Raw genomic sequence first — 20218 nt, 5'->3', positions numbered from 1 at the left:
ACATATTATTAAATGCTTCATGTGATACGAATATTGTTATAAAACATTCTGGATGTTAATGAGCGCTTAGAACCATAATTATACACCACTATGAGCAGATTATAACTCATTAGAAGTGTGTTTATAATGCATTATAGGCAAATAAAGCATGCAGTGTATTTTGATATTAGAGCTGCAACAATTAATCAGTGATTAATCGACTATTACCAGCTATTATGATAGTCGATTTATCATTTTGACTCATTTTTTATAAAAAAAAAAAACAAAATTCAGTTTGTCTATGTCAGCACACTGAATACTTTTGGACTGTGGACAAAACAAGACATTTAGCGACATCACTTTGGACTTTGGGAAACAATGATGGACATTTTTGACCATTTTCTGGACCAAACAAATAATATTTTATTCAATAAAAATGATCAACAGATGAATCAAAAATTAAAATAATCCTTAGTTGCAGCTTTATTTGATATATTTATTTCACAAGATCTGTATTTCTATCTATAAGTCTATCAATCTATCTATCAATCAATCAATCAATCTGTCTATCTATGTATATGTCTGTCTGTGTCTCTGTCTGTGTGTCTGGTTGAAGTGTGCAGCAGCATCACCAGCACCAAAGTGAACTGCAGATAACCCCATGACGTGGCAGACAGACACACACAGTATGGAAAGCCTATATAAAATTCACAGAGCCCTCAGCATGTATCTGCTGGTGGTCTGAGCCGCTGATAAGGCTCTTTGCGTCGCATGCTGACTATCTGCCTTTCAGTCTGGATGAAGGATGAGCTTCTCACAACACAGAGACGTTGTCCATCCTGCTGCTGCTGCTGCTGCTGCTGCTGATGCTCCCTCCTCGTCTCATCGTAAACTCTTGTGCACCCTCTGGTGCTTGCTAGTCTCCCAAACTTCTTTGTGTGTAGCCTGCTTTGCAGATTGTCTTCCTCCTTGTCTGTGTGGTGGTGGTGGTTGCTCATTATTCAGAGACAGACGGATCTCAGGTCATCTGCAGCTGCAGCAAAGGAGAAGCAGGAAAGATGGCGATCATCCATTAGACCGAGCGACCGGCGGAGCGGGCGCACGCATGAAATTACGAGGACAACTTTTGGGAGGATCGCTTGAGGAGAAGATTGTACCAGTGAGTTTTTTCTCCTCTTCCATTCTCCTATATTTCGCCAAGAAGGGCTTTCAAGGTCTGCGAGAACGTCGCGATGGTAGATCATGGGATATAATTTGGAGAATGACCTGGAAAGAGCTGACCCCCTTCCTCCTCCTTCTCCCAATTCTCCTTTTTTTAAAGTCTTTTGGAGGAGGACAGGAGAGGAGAGGGGATTTTTTTAGCCGCTCCATGCAGCCAGCCAGCCAAAGTCAAGTGGGTCTTCTCGCTTCCTTCCCAGTTTATATCCTAACCAACCTTACCTCGCCTCCTCGCTATGTCGCCTGTCGGGGTTTGTTGTCAAAGAAGTGACACAAGGAAATGGACGGCGGGTGTATATATAAAAGAGGGGTCGCCTTAGCTGAGCTGCGTGTTTCTTTGAGGAGTGTTTTGTTATTCTGACATGTCTGGTCAGGGGAATTAACCGGGCTGTGCGTCCCCCCCGACCGACCGTGTTGTTGCGCCGCGGTAGCTTCATGGAGAAGCCATTGCACGGATTGCTCTCCTCTCCCAACCAGCAGCCTCCATTAGCGACACACAGGAGCTGCCATAGCCGCTGTGTCCAGTCACACACACACACTCACACACACACACACACTATATGAAAGCCATGTCCAGTGTGAAGAGGAGGCTACCTTTTTTTTTTTTTTTTTAAAGAAAGAAAGATTATAATTTCAGGGTTGGAGCTAGATATCTCTTCATGGTGGTGAATTTGAGCGCAGGGATCTATTTTTATTCTAATCTTCTGCTTCTTCTTCTCTCTTTTTTTTTGCTACATTGTTACTATTTTGGATGCTTTTATGTTTCATTTGCTGTCACTGGTGTCAAAGTCAGGTATGTCATGACTAGTAAGAGGGCTTCACCATAAAATGGAGGAAAGCAGATGAGTCTCCAAGGAGAGCCCTGGAGTCAGACAGGCAGGATCCCCTCACGCCAGAACAAAGGTTGTGTGTTCAAGAAATATAATCGGCCATAATCTTCTTCTTCTTCTTCTTCTTCTTCTTCTTCTTCTTCTTCTTCTGTCTCTCTCTCTGTCTGTCTCTCTTCTTCTGCTCTTTCTGTTTCTGCTGCTTCCTCTTCTTCTTCTTCTGCTCGGAAGTTTTAGTGCAGCCAGAGGAAGCAGAAGAAGAACTCTGCAAAGTGAGGTTAGATCCTGTCTGTGGGGCTTTCAAGGTTAACTTCAGCACTTTGACTCCATGAACTTGCTGAATTTTTAATTTCAAACTCAACTTAACTTGCAGATATGTCGTGATTTATTTATTTATTATATATATTTTTTTTATATTTCTGAAAGATTTGCAGGTGCCACTTTTGGGACTGTGTGTGTGTGTGTGTGTGTTTTGTGTGTGTTTGTGATGGGAATGAGAGAGGAATTTTAATGCTGAACAATGCAGTTGTTTTTTGGGCCATGCATGCAGGTAGTTAATGTTCAACAAAGTGGTCTCACACACACACTCCCTTCTCTCAGTGTGTGTGTGTGTGTGTGTGTGTGTGTGTGTGTGTGTGTGTGTGAATGTCAGCGTGTGTGTCTGAGTGAAGTAATGGCTGTTGCAGATTTAAGGAAGTTCTCAAGATGATTCTGTGCTTTTGTTTTGAAAGGGTTTTTGGACAGATTCTCACTTATATCTGATTTCTGGACACTCTGACATGCCTTTAAATGCAAAAGAAATGTATTGTTGTTTATATTACTAATAATTTATGGACTTAATTATTTATAGAGGGACTAGTCGACCCCCTCTCTGTTTATTTTGGTGGCACGTGTGTCTGTTATTATTCGATTATACTTATTTATTTGTTGTTTTGAGTAGAACCGCAACAATTAATTGATTAATTGACTATTAAAATAATCAGCAACTATTTTGATAACCTGTTACTTGGTCAAAAGTCAAAATTCTCTGACTCCAGCTTCTTAAATGTGAATACTTTCTGTTTTCTTTACTCCTTCATGATAGTAAAGTGAATATCTTTGCATCCTGGACAAAACAGGACAAAACAGGACATTTAAAGAGACAAGACAACATTTTTTTCACCATTTTCTGACATTTTATGGACCAAACAACTAATCGATTAATCAAGAAAATAATCAACAATGAAAATAATCATTAATTGCAGCCCTAGTTATTTATAGAAGGACTAACGGACCCCTTTCTCTGTTTATGTGGTAGCACATGTGCTTGTTATTGCAAGATTTTACTTAATCGTTTGTTGATTCAAGTATAACTTCACAATTAATCAGTTTTCGATTTCCTGAAATTTATGGACTGCTTGTCGTTTCAAGCAGAACTGCAACGATTAATCGATCAGTTTTCAACTATTGAATTAATCGCTGACTATTTTGAACAAGGCAAAAACCAACACATCAGATAATCTTGAAAATGACTGACAGATTAATGGACAGTGAAAATAATGATAGGTTGCAGTCCTAATTATTGACACAGGGACTTGTTGACACCTGTCTCTGGTTGTCTGGCAGCATGTGAGCCTGTTGTTGCAAGACTGTACTCATTTAATTATTATTTCAAGTTGACCTGCATGGAATGAATAACGTTTTAAATACATTAGTTGTCAACTATTAAATTAACAAATCACTATTTTGATTTATTGATTGATTTAACTGATTCCAGCTTTTTTAATGAGAATATTTTCTGTTTTCTTTGCTCCTCTGTGATATAATAAACTGAATACCTTTTAAATGGTGAACAAAACGGGGCATTTAAGGATGACACTGATTGACATTTTTCACCATTTTCTGACATTTTGTGGACCAAACAATAATCAATTAATAGAGAAAATGAGGGACACATTAATCTGCAGTGAAAATAATCATTAGTTGCTGCCCTCTTCTCTGTTTATTTATTGCAAGAATGCAATGATGAATCAATTAGCTGTCAACTATTAAATTAAACACCAACTATTTTGATAAGTGATTAATCAGTCTGAGTCATTTTTTAAGATGAGAAAAAGTCCAAATTCACTGATTCCAGCTTCTTAAACGTGAATACTTTCAGGTTTCTTCAGTTCTCTTTGACTGTAAATTAGGTTGTGGACAAAACAAGACATGTGAGGACGTCTCTGATTGACATTTTCACTATTTTCTGACGTTTTTTGGACCAAACGACTAATTGATTAATTGAGAAAATGATCAGCAGTGATAACAATCATTAGTTGAAGCCCTAGTTTCAAGTATATTAAGAGACATTAAAAGGTTTGGTTATCCGTCATCTGTTAAGTAGCTCTATGTTCTTTGTTTATCCTCCAGCCTGATGGGACTTTTCACACGTTATATCCTAAAGGTGTCTGTTGACCAGCCTGTCAGGAGAGTGAAGGAGGTGTGTTTGCATGCTGTAGTGTATGTATGTGTGTGTTCCTGTGTGTGTGTGTGTGTGTGTGTGTGGCGGTGCTCCGCTCTGCAGTTCCCCTGGCCACTGTGTGAAATCTTGCTGACAAGGAGACTGTGAGCTTGACACACTGTGCTGCGACAATGCTGGGGCTGAGAAGAGCAATCAAAATGGTGGCGATGCTCCTTCTCCCTGGCGTGGCAGGGCAAACAGGTTCTCAAGGAAGGAGCCGATAGAGGATGGGGCCGGGCAGGAATCTGCTGCGGTCGACACATTTGTCTCGCAGGCAGGCGGGGGTGCGGTGGATGGTGGATGTTCTGCAAATGAGCCCAGTGATTTGACTCTGGATGAGGTTGTGATGTTTCTTTTTTGAGGAGGAAGCTCGCAGATTGTCTCTCGTGTTCTGTCTCTTTGCACTCAGGCCTCCTGCAGTAACTTTCACAAGTCTCCAACACATTCTTGACTCTTTTCTCCAGTGGCGAAGCTTATTCATGCTACGCTACAAGCTAATCTGTGTGCACAGGTTTTCACTTCAGCTCCACCGGTGGAGGTCATGTGGGTCAGGGATGTTTGCTTTTTGCTGTGGCAGAGATGGCATTTCCAGTAGCTGGTCTTATAGTGAAGCAGGGCTGGATTACTAACAGGGCAAAGTTTGTAGCTGCCCCAGGGGCCCCCCCGACTCTCTCGGAGGCCTTTAAGGTTCTCAGTATGGCAATTACTTTGCTGTAATTTGATTAATTAGAAATTTGTCTGGTAATACACACCAGTAAAGTAAATTAAAAACTGAAAAGCTCAGGGCCCTCAGGTCGATCCTGCATTTATATCTGATCTCGAGGCACTTTCTTACAGAGGTTGTGTGTCTTAAATTAGTCTTGCAAATGTTGTTGCATTTTCTCTAACTGATTGTTGAATCATTAAAACCTAAAATTACACAAAACACACATCTTTTTCTAAGTTTAAGTTTTATTTAAACAGTTCTAGTGACACATAAACATAAACACTAGTCACAAACCATAATCTATAGACTCGTGCACATGGACACAAATTGTTTTTTCCATGACAGCATGATTTTCAAAGTAATAAGGGCAAACAGTATTTATATAGAGGAGGTTAGGATGGATGGATCAAACAGACTTTAACACAGGAAACAGGTGTTTGGCTCCCATGCGAGGTCAGTATAGCTATAAATCAAACCATCATTTCCAAACTCTCACCATGTGCCAGCCTACCCAAGACTTTTATTTTGAAAGTGTAACTGGACATTATATATTCTGTTACCACTATTTCACAAACCGCTGCTTTTCTCTGTCATATTACATGTTATTTTAGTCCAAGGCCTCCCAAACTTTTCCCCACCACAGACCCCCGGTTTAAGGAATCCTCCTCTATTTTTCTTTTTTCTTTTTAGGTTTAAAGATATTAAAGTCAATCAACGAGGAGTGTAAGACTGTAAGTAGGAATATAAATTACAGTTAATCAAAACGGCCAACCTGTTTCTTTTCTTGTTGCTCCAACTTCCAAAAATGTCATAAAAGTTAAGTTTGGCTGGGGTCCACCTACAGTCCACTCAACGGCCCCATTCTGTTCCTGGACCCCATCTTGGAAACCGCTGTGTTAGTCAGCTGAACATATTTAGATTGTAGACTGGAGGCATATGAATATCTTATATATATATTTTTCTTGCCTTTTTGTGACTCTTGAGATAAGTGGATAAAATAATATTTGACTGAATCCAAAAAACTGAAAATAATCGTTAGTTGCAGCCCTACTAAATTTAATTTAATATGTTAAGTATTTATAATACTCTGCTTACATGGTCTACAGATCTTTAAACTAATTTGTGTTTAATTTATTCACCACAATCTGACCTGGGGCTGGCCTGTATTAAAGTGCAGGAACACGTGTGGGGGCTCAGTAGGGGCCCACAGCTCATTTTTGCCCCGGAGCCCTTCAGCAGGTTTATCCGGCCCTTCTTCTAAACAACTTCAGATTTCTGAAGTCGTTTTAAGTTGTTAAACACAGACCATTTTAATATATTTACAGAGCTTTGATTTATTAAATAGATAACACGGTTTCTTGCAACGTGGGGCTTGTAGTTTTTAATTGTAATTTCATGGTCCAAATGTGTGACTGACTAAATACGTTTGGACTGCTTACAAAGGCTACCCAAATCAAACTGGTTGAATATTTTTTTGACCTCTGCATGAAATATTTAACACACATTGTTGTCGCGGTTCAGCTTTAACTGAACTATGGTAGACACTTTTAGAGAAAAAAAAATTACATAACTGGATTTTTGCAAGGTATTTCAGGATTACGCTTAAAAAGCTCGACACAGAGAGGACAGAGGATTAAACAAGAGAGGAGACTTCTGTGATGGTTCGAACGCTGGAAGGAAGTGGTTGTGAAGCTCATCACTCACTCTGATACTCTCATTCTGTGTCTCTTGCGCGCACACACACACACACACACACACACACACACACACACAGCAGCCCTCCCTCCCTCCCTCTCATTCACTCACTCACATTGGGTGATGCACTCTTCCATTCTTCTCTACCTGGGGCACTGAAGAAGGCCAGGGAGACGCACAAAAGCAAATTGAAATGCTCCAGTGAGTGCTTTCTTGACATGATGCATGGCTCATGAGATGCAGCTTGGCCCTGCTGCTACACTTGTAAGTGTGCTGAACACACCGAGGCCTCCAGATCCAAAAACACTGTAGTCATTACAGGCCTGCAAAAACATCACCGCTTTCTCTCGCATTTCACGAACGTCCCTCACTCCATGAACATGTTTGCTCTCTTGATTTAGATGGTTGATTTAGATATGAGAGCATTAGTTATTGTGTAACTAGGCCTATTTAAAAAACCAAGAGCATGTCATGGTTTAAATGCAACAAGGAAGTGGCTTGCTAGAGGTGTTACTGTTCGAAAGCACTAACCCCCCGAGTTGGGACTTTTTAGGGGCGTCAGTTTGTTCAAAGGTTCCCCTGTAGAAAGTTCTTCAGCCCATTATTGTCTTGTGTTTCCATGGGGACCTGCAAGTATCAGGAAATTAGTCCACTTGTGTACACTCTTAGAAATAACGGTTCCTGGTAGAAACCCATGGGTTGGTCTTTGATAAAACTGTTGGAAGAGCTCACAGAAAAACCCCTTGGGTGGGTTTATTTACTTATTAATTTATTTGGATCCCCATTAGCCACTATCAAGGTAGCAGCTACTCTTCCTGGGGTCCACTTATGTAAACATTACATGATTATGTAAAACCATTAAAAATCCAAGGCAAATAATCAATTAACGATGAACCAACACCAGTAAAACCAGTGACGTTAATAAGATCTAACATTATATCTAAAAACAGTCAGTACGGCATTTCATTCTGCTCAAAGTAATGATAGAGTGAGAAATTAAAGTGAAAATAAAATGATACATAATCAAAAAAAGTTCCATGTTAATGATCATTAATCATGCCATTAAAATATTTCTTTAAATGCTTTTTAAAAGCAGTTTTACTTGTTAAATGTGTCATTTCTGATGGCAAACCGTTCTATAATTTAATTATTTAAGATAAAGCCCTGGTTGGGCTCTTGTTACTGCCCTTGGAAGGTGGAAAAATACTGGATAGAACCTCTAGAGAGGGTTCTGGGTGGAACTATAACATCATAGAAGGGTTAGGGTTAGGGGTTAGATGGTTCCCTGTTAAACAGATGGTTCTAGGTTGGGTTCCAACATAAAATTAGAAAGGATTCCAAGTGGAATCTTTATAAAATGTTTTTCCAGGGTTATTCTATGAGGACAAGTTGAAGAACCCTTTATGGTTCTTGATAGCACTTTTATTTCTAAGAGTGTCTGATAAAGCAACAGCTGTTTTTAGATGCCTTTTTGCAGGACTATATAACAGCAGAGGTCTGGACTTTGTCGTCTGTCCATTTGTCCTCTTCTTCTCTGTGTAACTCTTTGTTGTTGTGTTAAAGAACAATGAACAAATAACAAACAGGCACTTTTTCTTTCATTTTACCAACCGTAACATAAACATGCTCTGTTTTTTGTTTTGTTTATGAAAGCATGGGTTGAACGTTGTGCGGCTAACAAACACCATCATGTCAGGGTTTAAGTGTAACAAGGAAGTGGCTTGCTAGAGGTGTTATTCCAGTTTCTGTTGTCAGTTGTTGTCATCACATTGCTGCAAAACTGGTTCCTCCTCTCTGCTTTCCACCAGAACATCAACAGCTCACGGTTCCCCCTTTTGGGAAAAAAAAAAGCGCCGGTACCCTCAGAATAGCTCCCAGTTGTATCTTGGCCAGTGTTTTCAGGACATATGTGAAGCACATAGATGGTTAGTTTTACAGAAAATGAGGAGTTCAGTTGTAAAGTGGCCGTGCTGATGAGATAAATTCGCAGCATGCTCAGGTTTCCAGCCTAACTTCAGGATTTATGCCTTTCTCTAATAAGACACAGTGAGCCGACTCTTGTCAGCCTCGAGCTGCCTGTGGTGGAAAAAATCCTGAATTCTTTGGAGACGCCCGTTCCTTGGGCAGTGTGGTGCCACCGGACAAGGCCTTCATTGAGCAGGAACAGGAGTGGTCTTGTAGAAGGGATCCACACTGGCTCGGCCTACGAAGCAACAGAGCTGTCCAAGGACGATTAAATATTTAAGAGCTTGGAAAGGAGGTCTCGGTGGTAAGTTAATATTGATGGGTCTCTCATCTTTCCCTTCTCAAACTTGTTGCCTCAAGAGGTCGGTTTGGTGAACCTGGAGAGGAACCTCACCTCTTCTCTTTCTAGATTAGGCTTGAAAAAGCTGTCCAGACAAAAAAAAAAAAAAAAAACATCTTTCATCCAGCGGTTCTGTGTGTCAACCAGACTTGAGTTTGACTTTTCAGCTCTTTCTCTTTGTTTTATTGCTTCCCATGTCCTCTTTTGGTCACTCTGAAATACTCCATCCTGACGAGCCTGTAACCTCACCCACTCCCTGTAACTGTAGTAACTGCCATGTCAGGCTTACAAGGAAGTCAGCATTGCAGTGTTTTCTGGCAGTTGTCCACTGAGCACCACTTACAAGAATCCCTTCAGTGCATCTCGCAGCCTTTTCTCGTCCTTGTTCTTTTCTGGTGAATTGGTGGAATTGGACACTGCTGAAGGCTTTTTTTTTTTAATAGATGAAAGGAAAACAGGAACGAAATGAAGGTTTTTGACGGTTGATTGAGATGAGATAACAGGCCTCAGCAGTTTTTGTTCAAAGTGAGAAGGAAGTCACATCATACAAATAATAAACTTAACTCAGTTACTGGGCTGGAGTTTGGCAGCTCAAGAGATCTGGTCTAGGGCTGCACAATTAATCACATTATTATCAAGATCGCAGTATGGCCAAGTAGAATATCTAAATCGCAGAACCAGAACCATATTGCAGTTTTTTGAAACAAATATCATATATCATGATCTTAATTTTTTTTTTCAGTAAAAGTGAAAATTGCAATTAAAAAAAGGAAAGGAAAGGAAAGGAAATCATTCCCACTAATCATATTGCAATCAGTCAAAATAATCACACTATGTCTTTTTCACTATATTGTGCAGCCCTTCCCTGGTCCCATTTGTGGAAATTGTAAAGTTCTTGTTGTGTAAATGTGACCTTAAAGCTTTCTTCAGTCTGTTATTGTCTGTTTCCACCACAGTCTAAAGACCCGTGCAGATAAGGAAAGTAGTTCACTGACATATGTTAAGGTGTCATTTTTGTGGTTGACCATTCATCAGCGGAGGCCTGGACTTTGTTGGACTTTTGTTGTTTTCCTGACGTTTGCTTTCCTGTGTAACTCCACGTTGAGGTGTCAAAGTACAACTTGCGGTTGTAGATTTTTCAAAATGTTGGCTGAAATAACTCGGTTCCTACTGCCCTGGAGATGGTTATTGTGGCTTAAAAGCTTCCTTCAGCCCATTATTGTCTGTCTCCACTGCGGTCTGAAGACCAGCAAAGATTAGGTAAAGTAGTCCTCTGACGTATGAAAAAGCAAAAACAGTTTTTACACGTCATTTTCGACTATACGACAATGGAGGCCTGGATTTTGTCATCGCTCCATGTGTCGTATGCTTTCTCCTTTAACTATTTGTTGATGTGTTGAAGCACAATCAAAAAAAGTGGTTGCTGAAATAAAATGCTGCGAGTACTTGACCAGCCCCACCCCGCCAAGGTCCAGTTTAGAAAGTACTACCTCTTGAGCAAAGACATTTGGGGGGGTTAAATAATACCTCTGGAACTGAACTGAATTTGGTCCCTGTGGTGGAAAAGTCCCTGGGGAAAGTTCTTGCAGTGGAAATGTGGCTTAAAAGGTTCTTTCAGCCTCTTATTGTCTCTGTTTCCACCGTGGTCTAAAGACCTGCAAAGACATATGAATCAGAGATGTTCAACGTTCCAAGTTCTTGCTAAAAAAAAAAAAATGTTGGTCCCTGTGGTGAAAATGCGGTGACTTCCTCTAAAGGTTCCTGGTCCTTGGGGAAAGTTCCTGCAGTGGAAATACAGCTTTAGTGTGTGTAGTTTGTTCCCAGTGGCCTGTGTGTTTTGTTTGAGAAAATACAGGATTTATTTGAGCCTACAGCCCCAGATTGATTTACATCAGGAAATGGTTTCCTACCAGAGATGAACTACAAGCCTGCGTCGTGGAATGTAAAGGTTTCCTGGAGTAATTGTCTTGGTGGAAAAACACTTCCTGGTTTCTCTCCAAGATCTGTCCTTGGACATCCTTCACTTGCCCTGACTCTTCGGTGATGTTTATTTAGCCCACGAACCCGAGCCTTAGGACATCTGAATGAAGCAGACTGTGAACCCGTATGGTTTATTGTGTATTTTTGCTGCAGCCTACTTGTGTACAGTGCTCGATAGAATCCCTTTTCTGTGAATTTTTCTCTTGGAGCTCGAGGGAAGAAACCTCTTGAGAAAGCCAAATATATCTACCTATTCCTTCCCATATAAAATTGCAAAAATAATCACGCCTAAGGCGATTAATTAAATTGTGCACTTAATCATTTTTGGATGGAATATTTAATCATGTTGCTGAGGGTTGCCCCAAGTTTTATCTTCTAAGCTTTTCAGTCTAGAAAAGAAAGATTGTACCTCTCTCAGAGAAGCACTGGAACAAGAATTTTTGGGTCACCTGTATTTGATCAAGTTATCTACAGAAGATTACACACATCTTCTTAAAGTTCTGCATGTCAGGGAGAGTGAAAGCTCCATATTTAGAGGCACAGCCCTCAGATCTCTTCAGGACGTTGCCTTCAGCTCATGAAGAACAGCAGAGCCGCACTCTAGGTGGCCATCTTTGCAGCGAACAAAAAAACCACACATCTCACTTCTGCTTTTTGCTGACTGCCATGACAGTCTGCGGAGGAACAGACAGGAGGGGAAGCTGCTCGCTCAGGTCTGTGCTCTTAAAGTTAAACACTTCCATCTGTGTAACAAGATAGCAGAAGCGAGCAGAGCCGAGGCAGCTCCATGCACCACGCTCACAGCTGAGCAGGACAGTCAAAGACCTTGAGGAGCACAAAATGGTGGATGGCCGTGCCACTGACACTCCAGCATGATTGGCTGTGTCTCCTTGGCCACAGTGGGGCCGGCTGTGTGAAATGGAGTCCTCTGTGTGTGGAGCGTTGGCCCAGCCTCAGCTCTGATGCAGAAGATAATTCTGTCAGCCCCGAGAGAGAAAGAGACGAGAGAGCAGCCAAGTGAGGTGACTATACTGAAGGGAGGTTGAGCACTTCCAGAGAATTCAAACTTGTGCATGTCTCATCCTCACTTGATTTCCTGGGTTCTGACTTCTGTTATTAACTGCATTTTTCACGTGGTGCTTTTTGCATTGAGCAGACGCGCTGGCAAGGAAGAGAAAGAGATCAGCTTAGATGAAAAGATTCATTTTTGGGTTTTGTTAACAGGAATGAAGAGAGTGACTGTGTAAGGGTATTCATTTTCTAACCTTCACACCCAGCAGGCTTTAGCTGAGGGATTTACCAGCCCCCTGTTTTGTTGCTTTGTGAAAATTTGCAGGCCTGAAGGTCACACAAATAACTCTCATGATTAAAAACGTGAAATGCAGATGTAAAAGCACTAACATGTTGAATGGAGTAGTATTTTCCTTTTCGTTTTTTTCCTATTTGAGTTTTCACCATGACAACCTGACGACAGCAGCCACATGGAAGATGGCCATTAATGCTTGTCTCCTCCTAATCTGCTTGGTCATTATCTTCTGTGCAAAAGAGGTCAAATGTTGCCACCGAGTGCTCTGTGTCGCAGCCGTCCTCCTTTTCATGAGGCACAATCTGAGCCCTTTGCTAAACACAAAGGCTACCCTTGGAGCAAGGTTACTTGCACCATGATGGCCAGCGTCTTTCTTTCTTTTTCTTTTTTTTTTTTTTTGATGCAGCTTTAGAGGGAAACATGTAATTAGCAAGTCGGATGTCTTTTGATTGAGAGAAGAAACGTCTTGGTTCCCAAAGAAAGAATATAAATAGGAGAGTGAGTGCAGCGATATTAAGTATTAAAGGCCGTCTGACTGGGTGGGTGATGTCAGGTAACCATCTGTCAGAGAGAGACAGGCTGACACAAGCACTGTCTGACCTTGCAGTATGGACGACACACACATAAAATAGAAAATTATCTTCTCTTCCTGGGATTAGCATAGCATTGCAACTGGGAGCCATGCTGATGGCGTTCCTCCCTCTCTCTTTCAGTCTCTGTGGCTGTTTTTGATGTGAGGACTTGCTTGAAGGCCTCAGTCAGCAGAATACTTTGAGGTCCAAAGATCAAACTCCTCCGGTGCTCCAGACTCTGCTTGTTGTTCTTTATTGCCGAGGTGGTGCATGTTCATATCATGTAATGCATTAACTTTGATGTTGAATAAGGTGAGATCGCATGCATGATATTGATAGTAAACTAGTTTTAAAGGGACAGTTCACCTCAAAATCAAAAAGACATATTTTTCCTTTTGCCTGTAGTGCTATTTATCCATCTGCATTGTTGTGGTGTGAGAGTTGGATATATCTGGTCTTCTCTCAAATATAATTAAACTAAATGAAACTGTATTTGCCTGTTGTGCTCAAAGCAGAAAAAAAAAATACATTTTAGAAACTCAACAGCGATGTCTCTTTTCAGAAATCTTGACCTGGTTACTCAAGATGATCCACAAACCTCGTTGTGAGCAGTTTCACAGAGGAACTATTTTCTTTCTATTGAACGTAAAGGCGAAGGCCAGCGAACAAAAGAACCATTTTAAGTCCATGGAAATAATTAATTTAACTTTAGATTTAAGAATGATTTTAGTTTTGTGCAATTTTTCTCCTAATTTGTTCCACTAAGCACAAGGACACCGGAGGTCAGTCAGAGGTTAGTCTTTATAAAGACAACATACTAAGTAGAGTGCTATATATAATGAGTTGGTATTTCAAAATAATGAGAAACTTTATTGAAACAGTGATTGAATAATAATGACATACTCATTCATTATTTTGAGAGGTCTTCATTATAATAATAAGGGAACTCCTTTATTCATCACAGTGGTCTTCCATAGAGAGAAACAGTACGTGGACAGCACTGCATTGGATGGCGGCAACGACCGTATATAACGCGAATCTCGCTGTGTGTTAACGTTAACAGAGTCTCCAGTCTGCAGTGTACATCACAGAATTGTAGATGGTAGTTCGTAGAAAGTTTTTATGATGTCGACACTTGTGTCCATGCTTTGTCTCTGCCGTGAGTCCGCATCGCACTTAAATTGCCTGGTGGTTTTCCAGCGGTTCATTCCAGGCTCGAGAACTAACCCACCACTGGTTGTGTGCGCAGCATTTCACTTGTTGTTGCCCAATTAGAGTCTCAACAAATAACACTGGTGTCTAAAAACTGTGTGCACAGGAAAGAGGCAGAGGAGAAGATAGCTAAATCAGCTGGGGTGGTGTGGGCGGGGCGTCAAGGACAGATCATTTTTTAAGGCCAAACTGGGGGGGTTACCGTGGCCAAGGTTCCTGCCCTGGCACAGACAGAAGCGTGCATCTACTCATGGACGAGAGGCCAGAACGTAAACATTAATGGTGTCTTTCTTGGTCGATGTGTCATCTCTAGCCCGTGAGTGGATGCACACTTGCCGTTAAATTTTTCAAATGTGACTTTTTGAGTGACGTTTAGTTCAGTCATATTCGAGGGAAGGCAGACATCTCTACAGCTGAACTGTCCCTTTAAGGGCAGTAACATTGTGTAACCACACAATCAGTGATACAGCACAAAAAAAATAAAAGTCAGTTCTGCATTTCCGGCTTCATTTTCTCCCATTAAACCTTCGTTCAGTCATTCTAATAGGGTGGCGGTAAGCCTACATGATCTTCTCCTTTACCCAGAATCCTTAAGGGTCGCGTGGGCCTGCGGCAGCGGTGAGGTGTTTCCTTTTAACGCCCTCTGAATGTGACACCAGTGAAGGTCAGACTGTAGACAGATCAGCAAAGCTCGCTGGATTGCAGCGTCTGAAAGGCTCTGCACCTGTATTTACCAGTCCCCTGAGACAATGTGGGATTACTGAGCGGGTTTCCTGAACGTTCACCAAAAATCCAGACTGTTTTTTTTTTTTTTTTTCTGCCTCATTATTCAGTTAAAGTAACCAGGAAAGAAAGTTAAGCACAAAAGGCTGCCGTTTGTAGTCTCAAACACTTTGGCTGTGCAAGTATATGCACATACCTCATTAACTCAGGGTTGTAATTGTGTTAAGACTCACTTAGCTGCCTTGAAAAGTAAGGAGTGAGCTAATTTTTCTTAAATGAAGTGAAGTAATTCCAATTAGACTCAGCTTAGGAAACATCTAAAATCAGATTTAAGATCCTTTTTTTCTGAAATGAAGTGAAGAGAAACTTGAGACTTGGAGGAACTGTGGCTCCATCAGGACCTTATCTAGACTAGGTCATCTTTCTGTGATGGATGGTCATGTAAAGAGGAAGCTCTGAAGGAAAAACTACCAGGAGGCCAACAGCGAGCTAAAAATAACCGAAGGACTGTATTGCAGAGTCTGTCCACAACATGCACTTAGCAGGAGTTTGATGTGTTCTGAACACTTCTGAGCTGAGGGGCAACAAGATGAAGACCACAGTGCTTCTCACCAAAAAGCACATGTTAACTCTGCAAGCGTGTGGTTCATTCCCATGACAGGAAGTGGAGCTTGTGATCCGATGAAACCAAGGTAGAATGTTTTGATCTTAATCCCTAAATATAGAGCGACGGCACATGGAGGACAGGTCATTACCCTGAGGACAATGGTTACTGTAATGCACGGCCCGTAATACACAGCTGCTGTGTTGGCTAGACACTTTTGAGAATATGTTTCCACTGTAAAGGAAAAAAAGTTAAGAAAGAAAGTCACGTGTTACTGTGGCTGAAAAGAAAATCCACATGTACTGAAAACAGTGCCTATAATAACAATAGAAATAAGATAATAAGTACAAGAGTAAGCTAAATAGAAAAACTAGGCAATTATATTGAAAGTAATATTGGCAGTGATGTTGAGAGGCAATAAAAAGTTGTATTGCACCAGACAGTGACTGTGAAAATAGCACATGATATTAAACATAGTTGTGCATGATAATAATGAAAAGTAATAGTGATAGTGAAAGTAATATTGCACATGATATTAAAACGTGACATTAAAAGTAATATTGCACAGCAGAACTAAACATATATATAAAATAAACACCATCCCACATGCTGTAGAATACACACAGTATAATTTGATTTGACAAACTGTAAATGCTTTTAGTTTTAAGAGGAAAAAGAATATTTGTGGAACTTTCTGTGGCTGCATCCATTTTTTTTTTTTTGTGTGTGTCCAGCACTAAATTTTGTTGGGGTGTGTAAAAGATCACACAGTCATAACTATGTCATGACACCTCCCAATAATATGAAGTCATGAGTCCTCATAAATATTTATGACTGTTGTTGTTATGTGTCATATGGTCAATGTGTCATTTTTAATGCAAAGCTGACGTTGCTTGAGATGTCTTTGTCATGAACCAGCCAATAATAATTATTTATGTTTCAACATTACATTAAACTGTCATATGAGACTGTTATAAGATCATCACGAATATTTTCTTTGACCTCAAGTAAAGTTGTACATTTTTGTCTGCTCATAAAGATGTCGTTAAGTTTTATTACACTGTCAAAGGCTTTTGTAACAGTGTCATGAGTAATTTCCTGGACTTAAGGTAAAGCGTCAGTGTCAGCTTTGCATTATAAAAGGAATAATTGACTGATAACACTTAATGACAACAGTCATAAACATTTCTAAATGCACCTAAATTCTGACTCTGCCCTGCCCACAGCACGGCCAGACCCTCGATTGACTTTATTTAAAGTGACCCCATGTAACTTTTGCAGAATAACAGCCGCTGTTTAAACAGGTGGAGGCAAATGTAATTTAACAGTAACACCGGCAGAGAAGAAAGGAAGGCATAAGGTCAAAGAACTGACTTAATAAAGTCAGTTACATTGCTTTGCTTGCTAACCTTAGCTAGCATTAGCCACCGTAAGCTGCTGGTCAGACTAGATCATGTCACGCTGTGGCAGCAAAAAAAAAAAAAAAAAACCCTGAGTGAACTGAACTGAGCAGCAGAGGATTTTATTTTGAAATGTATGCATTTTAATTTGCAAAACATGTTAGTTCTCTTTTCTTGAATGCAGGATGTTTTTTTGCTCCACGTGACATATTTCGGAAGGACTTGTGGCTTAAGATGAGGGAGTGCTGGAAGAATGTTTCTGGTCAAGACTGTGTTAGCTGGTTAATGGTTGACCTACTTTTTTTGAATGCCATATGCTCCCTCCCCACAGATTTGTTGCCAGATTAGCACCAGCGTTTTTAGCCAGGTGGTTGATGTTTTGGACTTTTTGGCCTGTCGACTCATTATGAATATGATATGGTCTCAAATGTGTAGCTGCTGCTGGTGATTTGTCTTAAAAGATGATTGACATTGCTGCTCGATCTGACCTAATTATTCAGCATGTTGACCTCAGAGAATGTAGAATCTATAAAAATTATCATTGCTGCTTGCATCTCATCTTAAAATAATTAAAATCAAAAGTTAAAATGTAAGTAGGGAGGTGTGCGATGACATTACTGATGTATTTCCAGCTCTGTTCTGCTTTTACTTCTGCTGTTTTTCATGCCATTCTCATTCCTGTCATCCCATTCCAGCAGATGTCTGATGAATGTTATGACAAAACGTTCATACCGAACATTATTGATTCCTCACATCTCCTCTGAAAAGGCTCGGCCCATTGATCGGCCAGGTGGGATCGATGTCTCATCTCTGTGTATTCAGACTTCCTCAAAATGAGCAGCGCCATGTGATCACATCATTTAAGGAAGCTCTGTGCTGCTCTGATCAGTCAAGTCAGTCAGAGGAGGGAGGTCACTGTCCAGCTGTCTGTTGTTCTTATCACCCGAGAGCTCAAACACCGCCGTAATGAAACAGATATGCTCATCAAGACAACAAGATAGAAATAAGATATCAATGTGTCACATTCAGGCGGTGAGATTGTGTTTTTGTAAAGTAATTCCAATGTCAACGTTTATTAGATTACCTATAAGATCAAAGTGGATTGTTATTACGTGTTTATGTGCAATAATCAAGGCATTAGGAGCCAAAGTAACTCTGCTAGGTCATATGGGTCATGTCAGCATGATCACATATTGTTTGGAGGTTGTGTCTGTTTGTCTGTTTGTCAGCAGGATTATGGAAAAATTAACAGCTTGTTTTTTTTTTTTTTTTTTATGGAAGTTGCTGGAAGGGTGTAGCATCAGCCAAGGAGGAACCGCTCTGCATCACAGGGTGGATACATAAATGATTAATATTATTTTTTTAACTTTGTTGCGATGGGTTGATTATAGCGCTAGTGTCTTTAGCAAAATGAAACATTTGCTGCGACTAAACATACAAAACATCAACAGCCACCTCAGACATCACAGTAGGAACAAATGCATTAGATATGTAACAGATAAGCTTTGTTTTAAGTCATCCTTACTACTTTTTATATAACAATACAACTAAAATATCCCTATTTAAAGGTTATCTGCATAATTTGTATCACTGAAGACTGGACTAGGCAGATGTCTGTGCTCTCTGAGTGCCCTTGTAGTTATTTTCTGATTATATTTTGAACCTGAAATAAGGAAGTAAAGAAATAAATTTAAAAATGTAGGAAATATGTTGAATATCATGGCAAATATCATGTGAGTCTACAGTCGTGCTGCTCTGTGAAGCTGCTCTCAGACACAGCTGTGTTTTGACCTAAATGCTAACATCAGCATGCTAACATGCTCACACTGATAATGCTTAAATGTTTATGATTAACAGGCATGATGTTGTTTATCATGTTGCCCATCTTAGTTTAGCCTGTTAGCATGCTAACATTTGCTGAGATTGATGGGAACATCATTAGCTTCAAACGTATTTAGCACATGGGAGGTGTTAGCCTTAGGACTTTATTTCTGGCAGAAATTTTGCTATTATTCCCCTTAAATCTACCCAAGAATAGCTTTCTGGCAGAAAGCGTTGAAGGCTAACTTCTCCTAGCAGCAGGTATTTAGTCTTAAACCAGAGTAAACTTTGTCCTAATGATGGAGCTGGATGAGAAGTCAGGGGATCACCAAAGTAATTAGGATACATCTTAATCTACTCTGCAGCAAATTCCATGGTAATCCATCCAGTGGTTGTTGAAATATTGCAGTCTGGACCAAAGTGTTGGACAAACTGCTTGACTATGACTTAAAATGACAAACATTTGCCAGTTCCAGTTCCTTAGACGTGAGAATTCGTGGTTTTTCTCTGTTTTAATATTGTTGTAAACTCTAATCTTTAGGGGTTTTTGGACTTGTAATCTGAAGATGTCACATTGAGTTCAGTATAGTAGTAATGAAACTGATACTTATAGTCCTTTTCTTTTGCAAAACCAGCACCTAATTTGCATTTTCTTTCTCTTCGCTCATCATTGTCTGCACTCTCCTTCTTGCACGAGGACTGAGTTTACTGTAAACTTTGGTGTCTTCATGCAGCAGGAAACTCAACACCTCTGGGTGTAAAAGGACACAACGATAGCGTGAAAACATATTTAAATTGATCTGCTTTTTCATGAAAATCTGTGAATCCTGAACACGATGAACATTAACGATACACAGAACCTGTGTGTGTCAGTGACTCCTGTCCAGTGTTGTGGTTTTTATCTGTCAATATGTTATTCTGTTGACGGGATTATTGGAATATGAAGGTCGTTCGGGTCGGACCAGCTTTTCTTTTTTGAACTAGTGTTGTTATCTGCCACACAGATAAAAGCCGAACTGTGAGCCAACATGAGTGTAAGCTGCTCGCGGGCCAAAGAATCGCTACAAACCAGACGCTGCTATTTTGGCTGGCTCGTATTTGAGGGCACCATTCTTAATCTGAACCAAAATAACTCCCAAAGTGTGTGTTTCAGTAAGAAAATCCTGGGAGAGGCTTTTTAGGGAATAATGCGCCGTGACATATTCAGAACTGCCTCCTTTAAGGTGAGGCAAAGCTATGAAGAATCCAAAACAAGTTGACGCTGAAATTCAGACCGTGTGTGTGTGCGTGTGTGTGTGTTTGAGGTGGTGATGGTGCTGCTTGGTAACTGTGTGCATTTGTGGTTTTTTTTTTCCTTACAGTATGAATGTCGTGCATGCCTGGCTTAG

At 40.4% G+C, this 20218-nt stretch overlaps 1 protein-coding gene across 1 annotated transcript in view; it reads left to right on the top strand.

Moving 5' to 3' along the window:
- Positions 1-541: 541 nt before the first annotated feature.
- The window catches only part of znf462 (zinc finger protein 462), a 72166-nt gene continuing 52489 nt past the window's right edge, over positions 542-20218 (top strand). The window contains exon 1 of the mRNA XM_084745657.1: positions 542-1138. The gene's annotated coding sequence lies outside the window, so the exon portion shown is untranslated. The remainder of the gene's footprint in view (positions 1139-20218) is intronic.

The sequence above is a fragment of the Lutjanus erythropterus genome, chromosome 20 (assembly GCF_056507025.1).
Source record: "Lutjanus erythropterus isolate fLutEry1 chromosome 20, fLutEry1.hap2, whole genome shotgun sequence".
In the NCBI taxonomy this organism is placed as follows: domain Eukaryota; kingdom Metazoa; phylum Chordata; class Actinopteri; order Lutjaniformes; family Lutjanidae; genus Lutjanus; species Lutjanus erythropterus.
The sequence above is the reverse complement of the archived record's forward strand: the minus strand, read 5'-3'. Positions and strand labels throughout refer to the sequence as shown.